The following is an 18,638-nucleotide window of genomic DNA, read 5'->3' on the forward strand; positions in this document are numbered from 1 at the left end:
CTTCCTCCAATTCCTTCTCTGTGGTGGTGTCACAAGTGCAAAAATAAAGCAGCCCGGTAAAGGCATTAATATCCAGTTTCTGCTGAACTTCTGCTCAGAGTTTTAAAAAGGGTGATGATTAGTGGAAGCTGCTTAGTGGAGAACTCTGAAGTCTCATGCTCATCTACTACACATATTGTGTTTCTTCTCTTTGAAATACTGGTTTTACAGGCAGCTAATTTACCTCTGTTCATTTGCACATGTTTATTCTGATGGGAAAAAACCAACAACTTGCCATAGACACCAAAGTCAGAGAGCAATGAGGGAATTAAAAACACTCCTTCCACACAGTCTCTGTTTGACCAGCACTGAATGAAACCTGTGACTGTGAAGAATTTTGCATTACTGCCCCGTAATCTATTTGCAATCTGGAGATACCTTTCTTTTACTGTGCATTGAAGTACAAAATAATTAAGCAAAAAAAAAAAAAAAACAACAGAGAAAATGCTAGTTAGATTTTCTCGTGGCCATAATTATAAAACAACACAAATGTCACATAAGTTGAATCAGGTTGGTAAAAATAACATCACGTACATTCATATAGAAACTCACAAATTATTTTGTTTTGTGCAGGAAATTTTAATATTAAGAAAAAACCATGATGTGGTGTTAAAATATTTATGAAAGAGCAACATACTCGCTTGTCTTCTAAACATTCTTAAAATACTAAAGCTTTTGCACATCATACTCCTAATAATGTTAAATGTCTGGAATTTCTTAATTATTAACATAAATCTGTGACTGGTTTGGGATTTAGTGCTACTAAGTTAAAACATTGCTATAATTGAAAATTTAATATTTTGAGTTAAGGAAAGAGTCTCAGATGCTTACATATGATAATGTGGTTTGCATAAGTAAAATGTAAAAATTATGTTTAATTAGAAAAAAATCTAGCAGCTTATTTCTCTGTTAAGTTAGAATCTAGAGCAAAGTTTAATTAACTTGTAGACTGTCTAGGTCTTTTTCATGTACAGTTTCTAAGAGGCTTGTTATAAGGCTGCTAGGAATCACATAATAAGACAAACACTCATCCTGTTAATTTTAACTGTGAAGAAGTTCTTCAAAATACATCCAAACTTTTTTTTTTTTTTTTTTTTTTTTTTTAACCACTGGGATCCCTTTAGAGGGAGAATTTGCTCCTTTTCACCTGAAATGTGGGGGACACCACTGGGTTCTGGGAGCCCCTTTTTCCACTGCTCTGTGTACAAATGGTGGAAAGAGCTATTACCTCCAACCTTCCCTACTGGTGAGGCTACCGTGGCTCTAAGTCACAAGGGCCCAGATTTTCCCTGCTGTTGCCCCAACCTTTGCAGGAGGGGTAGTCAGTCCTCTCTTTTTCCAAAGGGAGGTGCTTTTCTTCTCTTTCAACTCAGTTTTGTAGAGCTGAAAATACACTTGCCTAACCAACTAAACCTCACGAAAATAGGAAGAAAAAAATAAAACAAAATTAAGATTAAATAATATTATGGTTTAAATATTGCTTATATTTAATATCATTAAAGAAAATATTAAGTTGAACGTAATGTGCACACAAATTTCAAACATGTCTCATTTGAAAACTGCAGTGCTATTTCCTTTCATATGGCCTGTTGAGCAAATTATCCTGCAAAAATTCTGTAAAATTTAATACCCTCACCAGGAAGAGCCCAAAATTTAAAGTCAATGGATGTGCAGGGCAAGAAAAAGGAAGACTCTTGTAAAGCATTTCATATTGAAAAGGGTTTAGTAAAAAAAAAGCAACTGGACTTGGCAAAAGCCAATCCACAGAAAATACTTAAGGAAAATGCATGCAGCGTATTCCCAAAACAGCTCAAATAATAACTGTTTTTGTGTGATAAAGAGACAGTACTAAGGAAGGAAACACACACATGCAGGCAAATCCCACTCTGTCTCTGGCTAGTTCGTGTTGTTCCTAGAAGTTTCTGCTCCATGGATGTTCTGTGTGGATGTAGCCCTGAGCCTTCATCTCTTTCCAGCAAAACAAACTCATTACAGTTTAGTGTTGCTCAGAGCTGTTCAACCACCTATCGAGTCAGTTCCTGCTGTTCCAGATATGCAAGAACAGATTGTCTTTAATCTGCCGTTTTCACAGGCGCTGACTGGCTGTAAACCCAATGGTTACGATGGCCACTGGTGTTTGCACAAAGCAGCTCTCTCTCTCAATGCTTATGAAAAGCTGGGCCACCAAACTGGCTGGAGCTGGCAAATCAACAAATGAAAAATTGCATGGAGGACACAAAAGAAATTTGACGAGGAATATCTTGAATAATTTACCCGATGAATACCATTTGACTGTTGTCAGAGCTGTTCGAACAAAGCCATTTCAAACCTCTTACTGGAAACGTTTGCAGATGTTACTGGTGTGTGTGATACAACCTGCTGTGGGGAGCTGCATTTTCAAAGTTAGGTCAGACTTCTAAATATTTCGGTTAGGCTCTAAAAAAACCTTATTTCCAGAAATCCTTATTAGCTTTAGTGTCCACTGAAACTCCAAATTGTGACTAAGCAAGAACTGTCTGCAAAGTGAATGCGACTTTGCTGGAGTTCTCACTTTGTCTCATATTAACTTTTAAACTAAAAGCACACAGTGCAGTTCACGTGTCTTACAAATATATTCTTTTTTTTTTTTTTTTTTTGCACAGCTTCTATTTAGCTGTGTCTTCTTAACTCTCCTCTTTCAAAGCAATAAACTGCATTTTGAACCCGTGCTCGAATTGCCTTACCATCTGGGCTGCTCAGACACAGACAAGACACAGTTTCTGGCTTCAGCTGAGGTAGAAAGAAAAAGTGCTGGGGCAGTGCTATCCCAAGCACTCCCTGAAAGTCATCATGGCCCACGGTCGAGGTGTGTTGTGATGCCTCTCACTGCCATGAAGGAATTCCAGGACTCCCAGTGTTTGGCAGAGACCTCAGCCCACGCTCCTTCCAGGATGCCTTGAAGTCAGAAACCAGAGTGAACTTAGGGGAGAAGTGGCCGCTGATGTCTCAGAGCTGGCAGTTTGCACACTGAGTGTAAAACATGTTCCAGCTTACTGGTGGCTCAGGATCCAACACAGGCACAGCTGGATATGTCAGATATTGCTCCTCTCATGAGGGTTACTTGGTAAGCTTGCAAGCCCACACATACAAACTCCCTGTAGCAATGTCATCTTCTCCCACCAAGCGGCCCTTTCTTTGCCATCATAACCCAGCAGGGGAAGCAATAAAGGAGGCAGCAGAGAACAGTGCAGCAGGGCCCACACCTGATACTTGAGACTGAAAAGCACAGCTGAAGGAAAATGCCTTCAGCCTTCCCACAGCTCAACCAGATGTGAGAGACCCCTCTGAGGTGCACCAACGTGTGACAGGAGCGCTGAAGTGTGATGGTGACACGAGATGTGTTGTATTTGCCACACAGAGACCCTTACAGGCTCAGCAGCCTCTAATTAGCTCCCAGCTAGAAGCACCTTACCAAACATTCCTACTGCTGGCTGAAAACCAACCTCCTTCATATCAACCCTCTGGATCAACAGATCCTCCCAGGTTTGGCTTATGTTTGGCCAGCAGAGTTCTGTATCTCCTGTAGATTGCAGTATAACCCCTGTATATATATTTCTTACTCAGAAAACAAGAAGTATTTCACAAGTATACTTGCAAACCCTATAAAAGTGTTTCTCCACACTCCTGCCACAGGACAAAATGATTACACGCTTAGATGCTGAGTGAGGAACTGAATTGCATGTTCTCACTCTCAAACTTTGACTAACTTTCAGAATATAGTTTCCTTTCTTTCTATTTAAATTTTGCTTGACTTGTAGCATGCTTCAGACTGATAATAACCATAAGCACAGTGAGAAGAGCAAGCAATGACTAACTTGGTTAGAGTGGTATAAACTGGGCTACAATATATGTTTAGTGACCAAAAGTTAAAAATCGTCTCACTTATTAACTAAATGGATGTGGCTGTACAGCTGGTTGAGTAACTATGAAAATAAAATGAATAAACATTAATTCAATCCCCAGCAAATCTCGCTGGTCAGCTCATCTGTTCCTTACCAGGTGTGATTCTGTTGTATGGTTAACAAACACAATGCTGGGTACTGATAGCAGATGCTGCCAACAGGTAATGCTTCTCACAGGCTACTCCTGGCTAAGAATGGCACAGAAACCTGAGGAAGTCAGGACTGCTGACAAAATGACAAAGCAGTAAATCCTATAATGTGAGTATCAGACCACAAACTAATATTCATAGTCACTATTATTTTTATGTGTTTTGTTTTGGGGTTTTTTTTTAGCCTGAAATGCAATTTTATACTACAAGTCTTTGCTAATGTTTGCTGCAATTTCACCATCGAGATGTCTCAGCAGCTCTCCACTAGGGCTAAAAAACTGGCTGAAAATTCCAGCTTATTAGGGTCAAAGCACTGTCCTAGTGCTTGCAGGACTTTTGACCTGGAAACTGCAGCCTCTGCAGCTTGGTTCCCTCACAAACACGAAAGTATTCCAAAAGTTGGGGTTTTTTTCCCCTGCCAAGAGAGAACCAAATGACCTTCAGATGAGGCAAAACATCTCCAGACTGGAATATCTATGCCTGCCAGCTGTGATGAGCAGCCCTACTTTGTCATTAACTGAGTGCAATCCTCCAGTGCCTTGCAAAATGTCTTGCATTCACAGTCTTACTGAGTTCAGTGAAAAAGGTATCCAGGAAAAGGGCTGAAGCTTATATTCACATTCTACTTCATGCCTGCTTTGACTTACCTCACAACGTTTAGTGTGCAGAGTAAATTGCTCTCTAGTCCAAAGCTTTTTTCAAAGCCAGTATTCCATTTGCTAAACAATAAAGAGCCATATTTACACAGTAAAGGTCAATATAGTTGTTGTTGTTGTTGTCGAGTATATTTTTCTGGGGCATGTGGGGCACATAGCAAACATTCTCCCCAGAGCTACAGTGACATCGGTGGAAATAAAAAAAACCACCAAGACTTTTAAACTAAAATGGTAAGTTCTGTTAGAAATACATCTGTGTGCTTAATAGCAGCGAATAAGGGGACCCACTAGAAAGAACACAGGCTACTGGGAAAAGAAGTTTATTTCTCAAGCACCTCTTGCAAATAACAGGCATCAACAACACAGTGTCTCTTAAAGCCCTCAGCAACAAGAAACTGGAAATAAAGCTCAGAACTCAGCCTGGAAAGCAAGGGTTAACTTACCTCATTGCATGATATTAATTAATTGAATCACATGCAAGTGCGAAACATCTAAAATAGATGAGATAAAGTGAAGAAAGAGGCCCGCAGCTTTTATTGAAATTATAATCTTCCTGCCTCTATACACATTAGAAATTAGAGGCATATGGGTAGGCAGGCTTTGGTATCAGCTAGGTATTCTTCCTGAATACCCTGAAGGACTTGAAAGCTTCTTCTGTCACCTCCCTAAAAGTAATAATTATATATTTGCTACAAATGAAGTCCATACCTCTCCAGTCTTTCCTCCTTTTCTAAGCAGTGAGGAACAAAAGCAACCTTGTAGTATTTTTCCATTTTCCTGCAGGAACTCAGGTGCTAGAAAGCAGAAATAACTGCATTCCACAGATCCAACTCATTCCCTCGCTCCTATTACCACTCTCATCCTTATATCTCCTTTGAACTGGCATGAACTGGTCCAGAGGTCCTAGACAAGACATTTTTTTTGTAGCCAGAGCAGTCATACACTCTAAGGCTGTTTCTCTAGAATCAGTTTTTGACCCCATTAATGCCTGTTTATAAAGTCTGGTGTAAAGCAGCACTACTTTGGTTTTAAGGCATAACTAAATATACAAGGTCATATCTTTTTGTAGCAAGTCTGAAAAAATTATAATTTTTTTTTTTTTTAACCAGAATTCACTGTTTTCCTGAACTTTAAATGAGATGCAGAGATGATATTTCAACTCTGCCAGAGTGCTAAGGGAGTTTGCTGGACAGCAACCAACACCCTGAAAATTTAACCAAATGACTCCTGAGAAGACAGAGGGGCTGTTCCTGAGGCTTCAGTATTTGAGGGCTCTGGGGAAAAACATCATGTGGATTACTTCTCAGCTAGTGACAGAGGGCTCCCAGAGTCCACATGTCTATTTTCTTTCACAGAGAATGAAAATGAAATATTTTTATACCAAAAAAAAAAGTGAGAACGCCACAAGCAAAATATTGAAATGCTCTGAAAAGTTAAACGATCTCTTTTCCTGGGTTCAGTTCTAGTCTCCCTCACCTTCTCACTTACTACTATTTACAAAGTAAAAACATGAAACTTTTTTTTAAGAAAAACCAAAATTCTTGAGGTACTTCACAAGCTTTTTAAGGCTTGTTTTTATAGTTCTCTCCTAAGAGAATGGTTGCCAGGAAAAGAACAAGGCAATGGAATAACTGAATGCTTTACAGATACTTCTATATGCAAATAAACAGACAAACGCCAGGCATTTCTCTAAATGGGTTCTGCCATCAGCATTCACCTGCAGGTAGGCACTCCCCTGGGATTTAGGGAATGCAATGTGGAGCATGGATGGCTGGGTTTATCGACAGTAGTCATTTCTCTGAAGCTTATCATCATGCAGCGCAGTACCCTGAAAGGCAGAAACCAAGGTGAGCAGAGGAGCACCCACAGATATATGGTGGGGAGTTGTTACACAGTAAATCACCGAGAGGAAAGCAAACAGAAGATTTATGACTGTTGGAAATTGCATCCCAGCGAGTGACATCATATCAATTCCCTGGTCAGGGTCTTACAGCAGTCGGTTGCCACATGTTCTGCATCACCTGTGATGTAGCTGGAATCGTGTCCAAGTTGTTATGAGAGGAAATGGAGAGAGCAAAGTGCAAGCAGGGACTTCAAATCCTTCCCCCTCCCCATCGAACACTTGGAAATGCACTGAGCCCTAAGCACAGCACAGGAGAAGGAGAGGAGGGGTTCTGCAAATGTCACGTGCCACCAGCATCATAACCAACAAGAGTGGTCAGGACAGAGTCATCCAGGTGATGTTGATCCTGCCCCTTGCTTTCTCTTGACACACTTTATGACTGCATAATGAACCTCTTTTTCTTCACTTCTCTCTCGGTAACACATGGATATTAACATTTTTACTTCTTTTTAAAAAGCTTTGTGAAATCTTCAAGCAGGAGCTGCCTTGTGTGAAGTAATATTATTAATTATTTCTAGCAGGGTGCTGCCTGGAACTTCTGATAAGTCTTGTCACACTGTATTCGGAGGAAATACAGAGTACAAATAGCACATGTCCCAAAGCTCTTATTAAAAAAGAAATCCCTATGCATAGGAGGTAAGATTGCTATGAAGAAACTGGAATATTGTAGATTTCTGACCCTGGTGAGAACTGTTGATGCACACTGAGTACCATCAGACACCTCTCTTTTACTGCAGGAAACCAGCTTAGTGTCAGCAGTGCTTGCCAGAAATCAGCCCATGACTGGACAAGTAGAAAACACAGATTCCTCTGGAAGGGGAACCCACAGGAGGGAATTTAGAAGATTTTTTTTTAACCAGCCTACAGGTTGTTTTAACTGATCAGTTTGATCTATAAGTAGTAGCACCTCTGGATAGTGGAAGGTTATCCCTTATCCCTCTCCTTGCAAGAATCAAATGGGGAAGGAAGGAAAAGAGACAGAGAATTGCACACATCCCCTGCAAAATACAAGAGGAAAAGACTACATTTTTGTATCATCCTTACTTTGCTAACAGACTGTGTTCTCTCCTGACAAATGATTGCCTGACTTTATTATGCATGATTTCATCATCTCTCGTGTAGTGTAGGTACCCATGAAGTATCAGTCTTTTAATCACCAAAAAATTCCAGTTTATGTCACTACTTCTTGTCAGCAACAAACACATAACTTTCTTTTGACCTCCCACGCAATGTTTAATCCACTTCAAGATATGAGTTGATACACTTAAAGCATGTTTAGGGTTAAAGATACTTAAACTAAATACAATAGAGGATCTATTAGATACTGTATCTTCTAGTAGAAGTTTGTTCAGTGCTAACACCCCCTAAGGACAGGACTCATTATCACCAGCATCAATGCCTGACTGTAGTTTGAACTGTTTAATGGGTATACTTTTAATCTGTCTTCAGACCTGTATGCAATAGCTACTTACATTTGAGTTCCTTCAGCTCATTTCCAACAGCCATTGAGCCTTACCCTGGAAACCCTAAAAAAATTTCCAGGATTCCAGGCAAGCATTAGACCCTGCCACTCTTCATCTTCTGAAGTGGGTTTATAACAAAACTAGCCATGCTGTGGCTTTGCTGAAAATTCAGTCATCAATATTACACAGAAATTCTTCTGTCTGTTTTAGAAATACTGTTTGGGGATTTTCCTGGATTGAGATAATATCTTTTAATGGTGCCAACCCCTTTTTGAAGGCCATTTTAGGCAAGTGTTTTCACATCAGACAAAAGAGACATCTAAAATACAAATGCTAGTATCTGGTCAAATGCCAAGCAGGAGGAGCAAGAGGAATGCCAACAAACAAGTGTAGCTTTTAGGAGAGAGAAACACTTTTATGCAAAGGTAAAAAGTTGTCAGGAAAGACTTGATGAGCACAACTTATAAGTAAATGTCCAATAAACTTTGGCTATGATTACAGTACACAGGCTACTTAATAAAGCTGTATTTCAATATAACAGATCTGGCTATGGCTGATATGCACCTGCCTAGCCTCTCTTCTTATAGCAAGCTCTCTAAAAAAGAGCTAGAATGCCCCAGGACTTCTAGAACCAAAAATGATGACAATACTTGATTTTTAAACATGGGAAATTCAAACCAAGTAGATTTATACACTAGAAATAAAAATCTCCCTCTTTCTTGGTTTCTGGGTTTTAATTAGTTGATGACTTCCCTAGCAGAGCTACTCTGCACAGCCTTTGGCATCTGTCTGCTCCTCACTTCAATCTCAAGGAGTCAAAAGTAGGTGGGTCTGGCCACACTCTGCAGTCCCCCAAGCCACTCCTCTTTGAGCAGCAACAGTTCCCTAATAAAAGGAGCAATTTCCCCCTCTTTCTGAAGGCTTCACCTTGCTGAGGCTTCCTGAAGGCACACAAAAGTAAGGGCAGGGAAAACAGATGCCATCTGTCACAACTGATTTTGGCACATTGCGATCTTATTTTTTTTTCTCTTTAAAAGAGCAGTTTTAATTAGCTGAGTTCAGTGATGCAGTCTCCTGCTCAGCCCACCACAGAACAGATTTTGTGCAGCTAAGGAGATAGGTGTGAGGAAAAAAACTGAACCACAAGGACAGAAAATAATGACCAGAGGAAGAACACGCGAACTACTTGTGCTGGCTTTAGCCACAGAGCCAGAATCTCTCACTGCCAGGGAGAGTGTGCAACTCTCAGAACAACAAACCTGCTTGATGGAGATCATTGGGAAACTTCTCAAGGCACTTCTTTGACCCTCTTCATATTTACGATACCAAGTGACCTGAAAGACCACTTCCACTAACTCCCGAGTTTAATCATGGAAGGGCAGTGTTTCACTTCTGGGAAATGTCCCAAATCTGCTGCTGCCGGCGTGGATGCAGAAGAAGATCCAAGGAAACACGAAAATCTACATTACCAAAAGGATCAATGCAACACCTTTTTGTGCTGCTCTGACACTGCTACGTGGTACTCACCTGATACATACAGCAGGTCCCCCCCCAAAATTACCGGCGGGAAATGTGAATTGATAAACGCCTGTTCCCCTGTTACATTTTAACTCAGATGCCACTCAGCAGCTCTAACAGCAGCAGCAAATTCGTTGCAGTGATCACAAACATAACAAGTAGACACTCTGGAAAGCCCCAGGCAAGCAGCCTGTGGAGCTAAGGGTCATTTCACATTTACAGGATAATACATAAAACTCGCTTTTGGGATCTACTTACGAGGCGAAATTCAAAGGTGCCTTGATTTCAAATTAGGGGCTTTATAGGTACTGCAAGTCTTGACTTATGAGGCTGATATCAACATAGGGGCTTTGGTAAGATTACTGGTCCAGCTGGCCACTTTGTGGGGTCAATGCCAGGGTTTAGTATTTTCCAAGTTATTAGATCACTAACCTTATCCTCCTCTCATCTGAGATCATACCCTGTGAAGGCAGCAGATCAGAGCCTCTGGCTTGCTAAGATAACAACCACTTATTTGAGCAGGAACTTAGCTGAACTTATTTCAGATACAAAATTCTGTCAGGCCTGTGTGGGGTGTGCTGATAAAATGGTGCAGTTCTCTGCAGCTGCTCTATCTTGTTTGCCTGCTGCCACGTCAAAGTCCTCATGGGCCTCATTCACACAGCCCCTCTGTCACAGGGAGCCACAGCGTGTTGTCCTAGGCTTTAGAAAGGCCTGGCTCAACTCCTCTTGATCTCAAAGAGCTCAGAGAGACATCCTTACCATGAAGCATTAAGGAAAATGAAGCCTTAGCTGAACACCAAGCAAAGGGGACATCTCTGCTTTGATAAATGCTTTTATGTTCAGAGGGATATAGAAAGGGTAAACAGCACTCCTCTAACATGGTGGGGGCAATGCTCTTTGAATACTGCATCTGAGGGAAATAAAGCAAGACAGAGGCAGACTTTAGCACTGCTTCAAGCACTTGGAGTCGTGCTGGCCATAAAAATACAACTGTCTCGTTTTCATAGACAGTTTTCGATCATGGGGGTTCATTATATGACTGCTGACACTGGCACTGAACTAATAATAGTGAACCAAACAAAATTCAGTGTAGATTTTTTTCCCCAGGTCAGGCAGAGGAAGACGAAAGGCAGAAGGAAAAAGTTGGTATTTTTGTCTGCCAATGCAAGAATTGGTGATACGAGAAGAAAAGGTGTGTTTTTCTTTAGAAGCAGCAAATAAGGTCCTTTCATGCAGCATTAAGAATCAGTGGTTAAAGTGATTTCACCAAAAGGGGAATGTGTCCCATTCAGAGACAGCATAATGTGCATTGTTATGGCATTTTCATTTCTCCTGAATAGCAGCAGGGATCTATTGTTTTTCTCACTCCATAATCTTCAGAGGTTTTCAAATTTTCCATTGCAGATAATACCATCCCAAAGGGGATTGCATTATTATTGGCTTCTCTGACATTATTCCAAATCTGCCTTTTTTTTGGTCATGTTTTGAGGTGAAATAACTACCGTCATATCTGCTTGTCTCTTGATAAAGAATTTTATTTTCAGAACTTTTGAAGCTGTTCTGGAGGATTTCCTTCTTTTCACTAATTATTTCCCTCCTGGTTAATGGGGTGAAGAGATCCCATTATCACCTCATGAAAAAAAAACTCTGCTGCATATATAATTCTCCTGTGATTTTGGTTAAGTACTAGTGGGTTCTCCCCCTCCTCCCCTGCATTCACCTGTGGAGATTTAAAGAAAAAATCCAAAACCACTGTACCAGGAGACCAGAGAAACCCTAAACCTCTGCATTGTCTATGTTTGATAAGACCCTTTCCTCTCTCAAAGGAGAAAGCATTAGTACTGCAGGTTTTCAGTCTTCATTCCTTCTTCAAGTTCCTTAAATTTCGTAACAGCAGAAGAGATTGTGATATGTGGGGAGAAAAGAGGTTTGATAACAGCCCTTAGAATAAATAGCTGGATTTTTCTAATGGAAAAATCAAAGTTTTGGAGTACATATTCCAGTTTAAAATCCCAATGGATCACTAACATCCTTTTTACTATTTTTCTTCTCTTCTAGACTACAAACAAAAATGCATACAGAAATTTATCTATATTCTGTCCACAACCCAGAGGAAATTCCTGTTTCAATCACTAGAAAAATTAAAAAAAAAAAAAAGAAGGAAAAACATTACAGTCTTACACAGTCCAGAATATTTGACCTGACTTTCTTCTAGTTAAACCCCCCTCCAAAAAAAGAAAACAAATGAACTGAAACAAACACAAACAATTTTATGAATAAATACATAACTTGCAAGACATTTTTAATTGTAAATTTAAAAAGCACATAAACAGCAAAGAAGCACAGCAGAATCTTACCAAAACCTAAAACTAATCAGGATACTACTAGATTGTCATTCTCTTAGTCTTTCAACTTAGCTCTAGTTTGCTAAGGGGAAAGTTTTGGGTTTTTTCTCCCATGGCTAGAAAGGCTCCTCATAGCTCTAACTTGAAGTAGAAAACACAAAAACTGTCTTGAAGGCAGATGGGTGACAAAAGAGAAAGATGCTCAATTACAAGAGTATCAAAACCAAAGTAAAAACCTTGATAAGATCACTTGATTGTCACTTCTGGCTTGTTCAGTTGATGCCAAACCTAAACTGCTCCAATTTGCTGACTCAGCACTCTTTGCTCATCAGACTGGTTTTCACATCAAAGACAAACTCATCTTTACTTTCCAGGGCCCACATCAATCAAAATGTTTCAATAAGATCTATGGATTGACTTAATCTTCTATTTATAGGACTGACAGTCTGAACAGGTTAGCACCTTTAGCTAAATAGGGTGATGTCAAAGTAAAAAACCTATACAAAATAATTTGCTCAGCAGTCAGCACATCAAACTTGTTTGACTAATACCAAAACATAAGCTCTGAGGCAAAATTATATACCTAAAGCTGAAGTTATGCAAGGTGGAGGCCTGCAGAAGGTTATTAAATTAACATGTTTAGCTTTCTGAGCCAACTCTCACTCATCTGAAGAAAAACCTTAATTTGTGTTAATTTTTTTTGCCCTAAGAATGAAAAAAAGCTATTGTTGGTAAAATAAGGAATAAAATAGTGTTATGATTTCAAAGTCTTAAAAATGCTGGATCATTCTTGTCCAAGGTGAACGAGATAGTACTTGCATATAAGTGATCTGAAATAGTTTTAGTGAGTAGAGGAGGAGAAAGTAAGGAAGACCATCAATACTATTAAAATTTACAAAAAATAAAAAAGTAATGAGAGAAAGAAGGTTGTTCATGTTATTTTCTCTATATAATCTGAATGCTTCATACTGCTGTGCAGATGTAGAATAGGAGATAATGCTGTCAAGGTTCCAGCAAGCAATCATGTCCATGCAGACACCTCTAATACCTGTGTGCCCAGGATCTTCTCCTAGCACAGGCAGCATTTATGGAATAGAGATGCAAGCACACCCCCCAGGAACTATGAAGGCTGCCCATGTAAGAGTGATAAAGTATAAAACAAGCCAGAAAAAACTCCAAGAGTTAATGTTATCCTTGGTACTCGATTACCTCTAGGCAACCTCTACCTTACAATTTTGTAGCTAGGTAAACAAGAGACAAATTTTGAATTATTTTTGAGTGCTTTCATGAATAAAAGCAGTTATTTTAGCTACTAGAATACACAACTTTTTTTTCCTTAGTCATGAAAAATATTACATATCTCTGAAGGCATCAGCAAAATCCTGCTTGGATTGCACGTTCAGCAGAGCAGTTACTTGGTAATTCACACTCATTGCACAGCACTGGCAGGAGGACATGGGGGAATGAAGCTGGTCAGAGAGCTGTGTGGGCAACAGATGTGTTAGAAGGAGGTAAATTCTTATCTTCTTCAGCTCTAGTAGCAGTAGTGTCCTCTGCATTTCCTCCGGGCCCTCTCTCCCAGTATTTGGGAACTTGCTAGTATATTGAGAACAATGTTCAAAGAGATCATTCTGCTCTTTGCAGACAACAAGAAAGGTCTGTCTTTCTTTTTCTTACCAGAAATCAGATGGAAAGTTTTCAGATGTGCTGAAATGTCCAGTGAGTTCGTCATGTGGCAAGATATTCCCCAGATGGGAAAGAGGCACGGGGGGAGGGAGAGAGCCTGGCTGAAGCACAGCTCCCAGCAAGCCCAGGCAGTATCACCAGCAGGCAGGATCTCCCATGGCTACAGCACCAGAAGACTGTGGCAATCAAACAAAGAGATGAAGACTCACATTTCCAGGGTGCCACTGAAGTCAGCACAAAGTTACCCAACCTCTGCTATAAGTTCCTGGAAAAGGAATGATGCAGTTCCAGTTGCTGTTGCCTTCTTTTTACAGCTTCCCTTGGGGAAGGATTTGCTCCATTTACAAAGGTGGTTGCCACACAATTAAGTCTAAGAGGTTTCTTCCATTTGTCAGGCTTTGATTCTTAAGTACAAGATAACAACTTGATTTGGATCCCCAAAGTATTTAATACCCTGCATTTCTTTTTCTTCCAAATGGATATGAGGGATTACTCCAAGAGCTCTAGGGATGGAAATTGATTTTATATTCCCCTTCCCTTGGTCCCTTGGTCCCTTGGGGATAGAACAGTAAACAAGGAAAAGACACTGTGAATTCCAATGTTTGCACTAGGGTAAATAATTAAAACCTGTTCAGTGTATAAGGCGAGTTTCTCAAGGTGGCCTCTGACAACCACGGAATCATGGAATGATTTGGGTGGGAAGGGATCTTAAAGATCATCTCATTCCAACTCCCTGCCATGGACAGGGGCAGCTTCCACTAGACCAGGTTGCTCAAAGCCCTGTTCAGCCTGGCCTTGAACACTTCCAGGGATGGGGCAACACTTCTCTGGGTAACCTGTTCCCGTGCTTCACCTCACAGTAAAGAATGTCATCCTGACATTTAACTTCAATCAACAGTAACAGCAGAAGCTTGTAATTAGTAGCATTACTTTGTTTTGAGGCACAGTTGAATAGGACTTACTTGTGGGTTTTGAAATATTTCTTATTCTTTCAGACATGTTCGAATGTTTCTGTTTTGGTTTTGTCTCTACATTTTATATGGCAAGTTACAGAAGATACATGAAAGGGGCTTGCAAGGAAAAGAGAAGCTGTATTGATTAGGAAAGAAGCATTTAAAGAGCAAACCAGAAATATAAAAACCTCAGAAACCCACAGTGGAGCAAGAGACAGGGGAAAAGAGAAAGAAACAAAAAAAAGATGAATGAATTCTGAGATAAATTCGCTATATCAAAGCTCAAAAAATCCTACAACGTAAACATCAAAAATCCCCATAAAAGATGGCAGATATGGCAAACAGATGTTGCTCTATGTTGTCTCACTGTCTGGGTTCCATTTCTAAATCCTCTAGATTAGAGTGAGTAACCTTGATCTGTAGCAGAAGTCACAAATGCTGCATAGACAAAAAGGTACCAATGGCAGCTGGTAAGAATTACGTTACCCTTTAAGAGTGAGTGACTTCACCCATGAAGGGACAGGTACTGCATGGCCAGTAATTGTGATACAGATCTATAATCCAGCCAGTGATGTCTTACTGTGGGAAGTCTGTCTGTGCAATACTTTGAAGCTTTTAAAGAATGTTTCCTCTTGTGTTCTGTGGGTAAACAGTGATGAGGTAAAGTCTACAACAGGCAATCTATTTGGCTCAGAAATTCTACATTTGCCTTTAATGAAGCAAATAAGCAATGACAAGACACATAGTTGTGTATTATATGGGTTTGAACTTCTCTGCTAATATTTTAAATTTAAAATATTTAAAACTTCCTATCTCTTAAATCCATAGACTACGACTTTCTCAGAATTCCTTACATTTTCCATTTATATTCAAAAATAAAGTCCATTAGTTAAGAGTGACATTTTAACACCAATAAAACTTGGTTCAAGCCTCTGACAGAATAATATTTTTCCCCGCCTTTTATGTCTTTGGTGGATTTTATTGGAATGTGTTGAAGAAACTGCATAAGTAGCGACATGCAGCAATACAGAGCTGTCATTGTAGTGGGTCAAAATAGTCTTTCTTCTTTAGGGGACTTTGAAGTGTTTGCTGATGTTGCAGTGAATTTGATCCACGGTATGTTCACCACAGGGAAAGAACATGCTTGTGTACGATACCTTACGAAGTCAAAGGTGTGTATCTTCACCTGAGTCGTGGATGTGGGGTTCAAAGAGCTGTATTCAACATTTGCCATCCTCTCTTGTGGAGAGGAGTTGACCTAGAACACTGTGGAAAACTGGCCTGTTGCAAACTACAAAACAGAAAATAGACTACTAGGAACGAGTGGGGACTCTGAGACACTGAAGGATAGCAGCACACTGACTTAATTGGGGAGGAAGTTGTTCTCTACTTGTATTGTCACTGCCACCATATTTTTCTTCCTATTAGTTCTGCTTCCACGTCTGAAATGTCACTCTGGGAACTGCTGCCAGATGTTGTTTGGATGAAGGTGACAGAAACTGCTATAATACTAGATGAGTCTGGCATATGTGCATCGTCTATAATAAAGTTCTACCTGCAAGAGCAATGATAATTTGCACAAACTGATGAGCTTTTGCTGAAGAGGAGAAGCTATGGCCAGCACTGGATAAGTAGCATGAAATTCTGCATCCCGCTGAGATTTCACTGAGAGCATGTCTCCAACAGCAAATTTATGAGTAATGCTATAAATGTATGCTAAAAATATTAAGCAGTTGAAGCCTTGAGAAAATTTATTTCGGTGTTTCTAGTGCTCGTTCCTGAGCACAGAAAGTATCTGGTAGTTCTGGTTAAAAACAAAGATGAGTGTATGGGTGCTTCATAGTCCTTTCAATAGAATGCATTTCAATTGAGAAATATTTTGTTTTACCTGACGTTTGTTTATTTTTTTCTCTACAACTGATCATAAGAAAATTTTTCTTTTTATTTCCTCCATTTCTTCTTCTGCCCTTCTCTTTTGTCTTTCCTCTGTGCTCTCCACTCTATTTTACTCTTATATTTGCCAGCGGAAAGGGGAACAGGAAATAAATGTTTTGCCAGACATTTAAAAAAAATATATTAGCAATAAATAAAAAGGGAAATCATCATTATGCCCCTTGCTTTCATTATTTTCTGTATACTATTATCTGTTTATCTAGACAACAACAAAAAAAAGAAAAATATATGTTGATTTACAGACACCTGTACACACATGCAGACATGTTTGTAGACAGGACACATAGCACATCTTTGTACACCATATCCAAGGGTGTAAAGAGTTTCAGAAGATATATAAATTGCAAATACTCCTATTTTAAGTCCCTGGAGTAATTTCACTTTAAGTGAGATTAAGATCCAGTGTAAGTATTATGAATGGGACTATTATTCAAGTGAGATGACAGTTCCCATTATAAAGCCCCAATTTTGGTGGCTTATAATTTTGCTGAACTTTAATCTTTCAGGCTGACGTGTTCCTCACTGGCAGGATGGGGCTGGAGGCTATATGGTGCAGGAGTATGGTCCATCTGTCAGAAATACGGCCTGTCTCCTAAAATAAAACTTCATTTTATCTCCTGACAGCATATCCTTACTCCTGGTGTTTAATTTCAAGAGATGTGCCGGTGTCCTTGGGGTAAGTCTCTCCTTGCCACCTGCCAACAGCAAGGTGAGGGTCTGGGTAGTATGTGAAAGAGCAGGAGTGGTGAGGACACTGGAGGGAAGTACCTGTTCCTGTTGTGAACTCTACTGGCAGCGTCTGCTTTTGCTGCCTCTTCCCATTTTAATTTTGAGCCCCATGTTTCCCATCTCGGTGGGAGGCCAAAGGAGGAACAATCCTGAATTTCCTTGCCATCCCTCTGTTAGTTAAAAAGAATGCACGTACAGATTATATTTCAGCCAACAGGGAGAAGGTTGCAAGTGAAAAATGTGATGTGACGCAGGTAACTCACTAAACCAATTTGTTTTCCTCATTATCTAATTTACTACTGAGTATTCACAGTGTCATCTGCCATCGAGAGAGTCTGTACAGTCAACTAACCTAAAAACAGCCTGAAAAGACAAACTGATTGTCTTAGTGGGAAACCAAAACAGAGTTACTTTTGACCACTGCAATGTTATGGAAACTAGAGTCTTTGCAAGAGTTCCAGATGCTACTGCATTGAAGAATGACAAAATGTTTTGTTAACATTGTCTGTGGTTTACAGTAAATAGATATGACTACAGACAAAGAAAAAAAAAATGTAATTGGTGACCAATTGGTCAAACAAAGTTCCACCCATTCCATACACTGAATTACACAGGAATTTTCTGGAAAAAACTGCCATGGTGTCACATAGAGTCAGTCTTCTGACTGACAAATATGTATGGGCAACCTGAGTACTGTCTTTCTTAACTTTTTCATACTGAACTTCACAGCTTAAATATGATCCAAAGAACGTGTGCATTTGTGTACTTTTGCAGTGAAAGTCAAGCCATACAACAAAGGCTGACCAAAACAACAATAATTCTGCATTGTGCACAGCAGCAAAGAGCAAAATATTTCTATCTGAGCTTGAGTTAATGAGAAAATATGGATCTGTCTTTCAGTGCTGCATTGGGCAAGAAATGCTTTTCTTCCACGGATCCATAAGATTACTTTTTCAAAGTTTGCCTCTTGAACTTAAACATATTAATCCACACAGAGAACAACAACCAAATAATTAAGAACTGCAAGTCATCAGTTTTCGTGCGTCTGTACTAATGTCACAGAACTTTGGGAGGTGTCAAAGATACTGCAGGTTAAAAGGCAACAGGTGTCAGTTGTCTGTGGGAACTCTGCTGGCAGCATGGATTCATAGGCAAGATTACTTGAGTAAATTTGTGCTTAAATGAAACAGAGAGGAAGCTATTCCATAAAAGAGAGGACACACAACTGCTTACACAGCACAGAGTAGAAGGTGTGTTGTAGCCCCAACGTAACTCAAGCAATTACAAAAATTCATAATAT

The sequence above is a fragment of the Manacus candei genome, unplaced genomic scaffold, assembly GCF_025592945.1.
Source record: "Manacus candei isolate 608988 ecotype Guabito, Panama unplaced genomic scaffold, ASM2559294v1 h1tg000014l, whole genome shotgun sequence".
NCBI lineage: Eukaryota > Metazoa > Chordata > Aves > Passeriformes > Pipridae > Manacus > Manacus candei.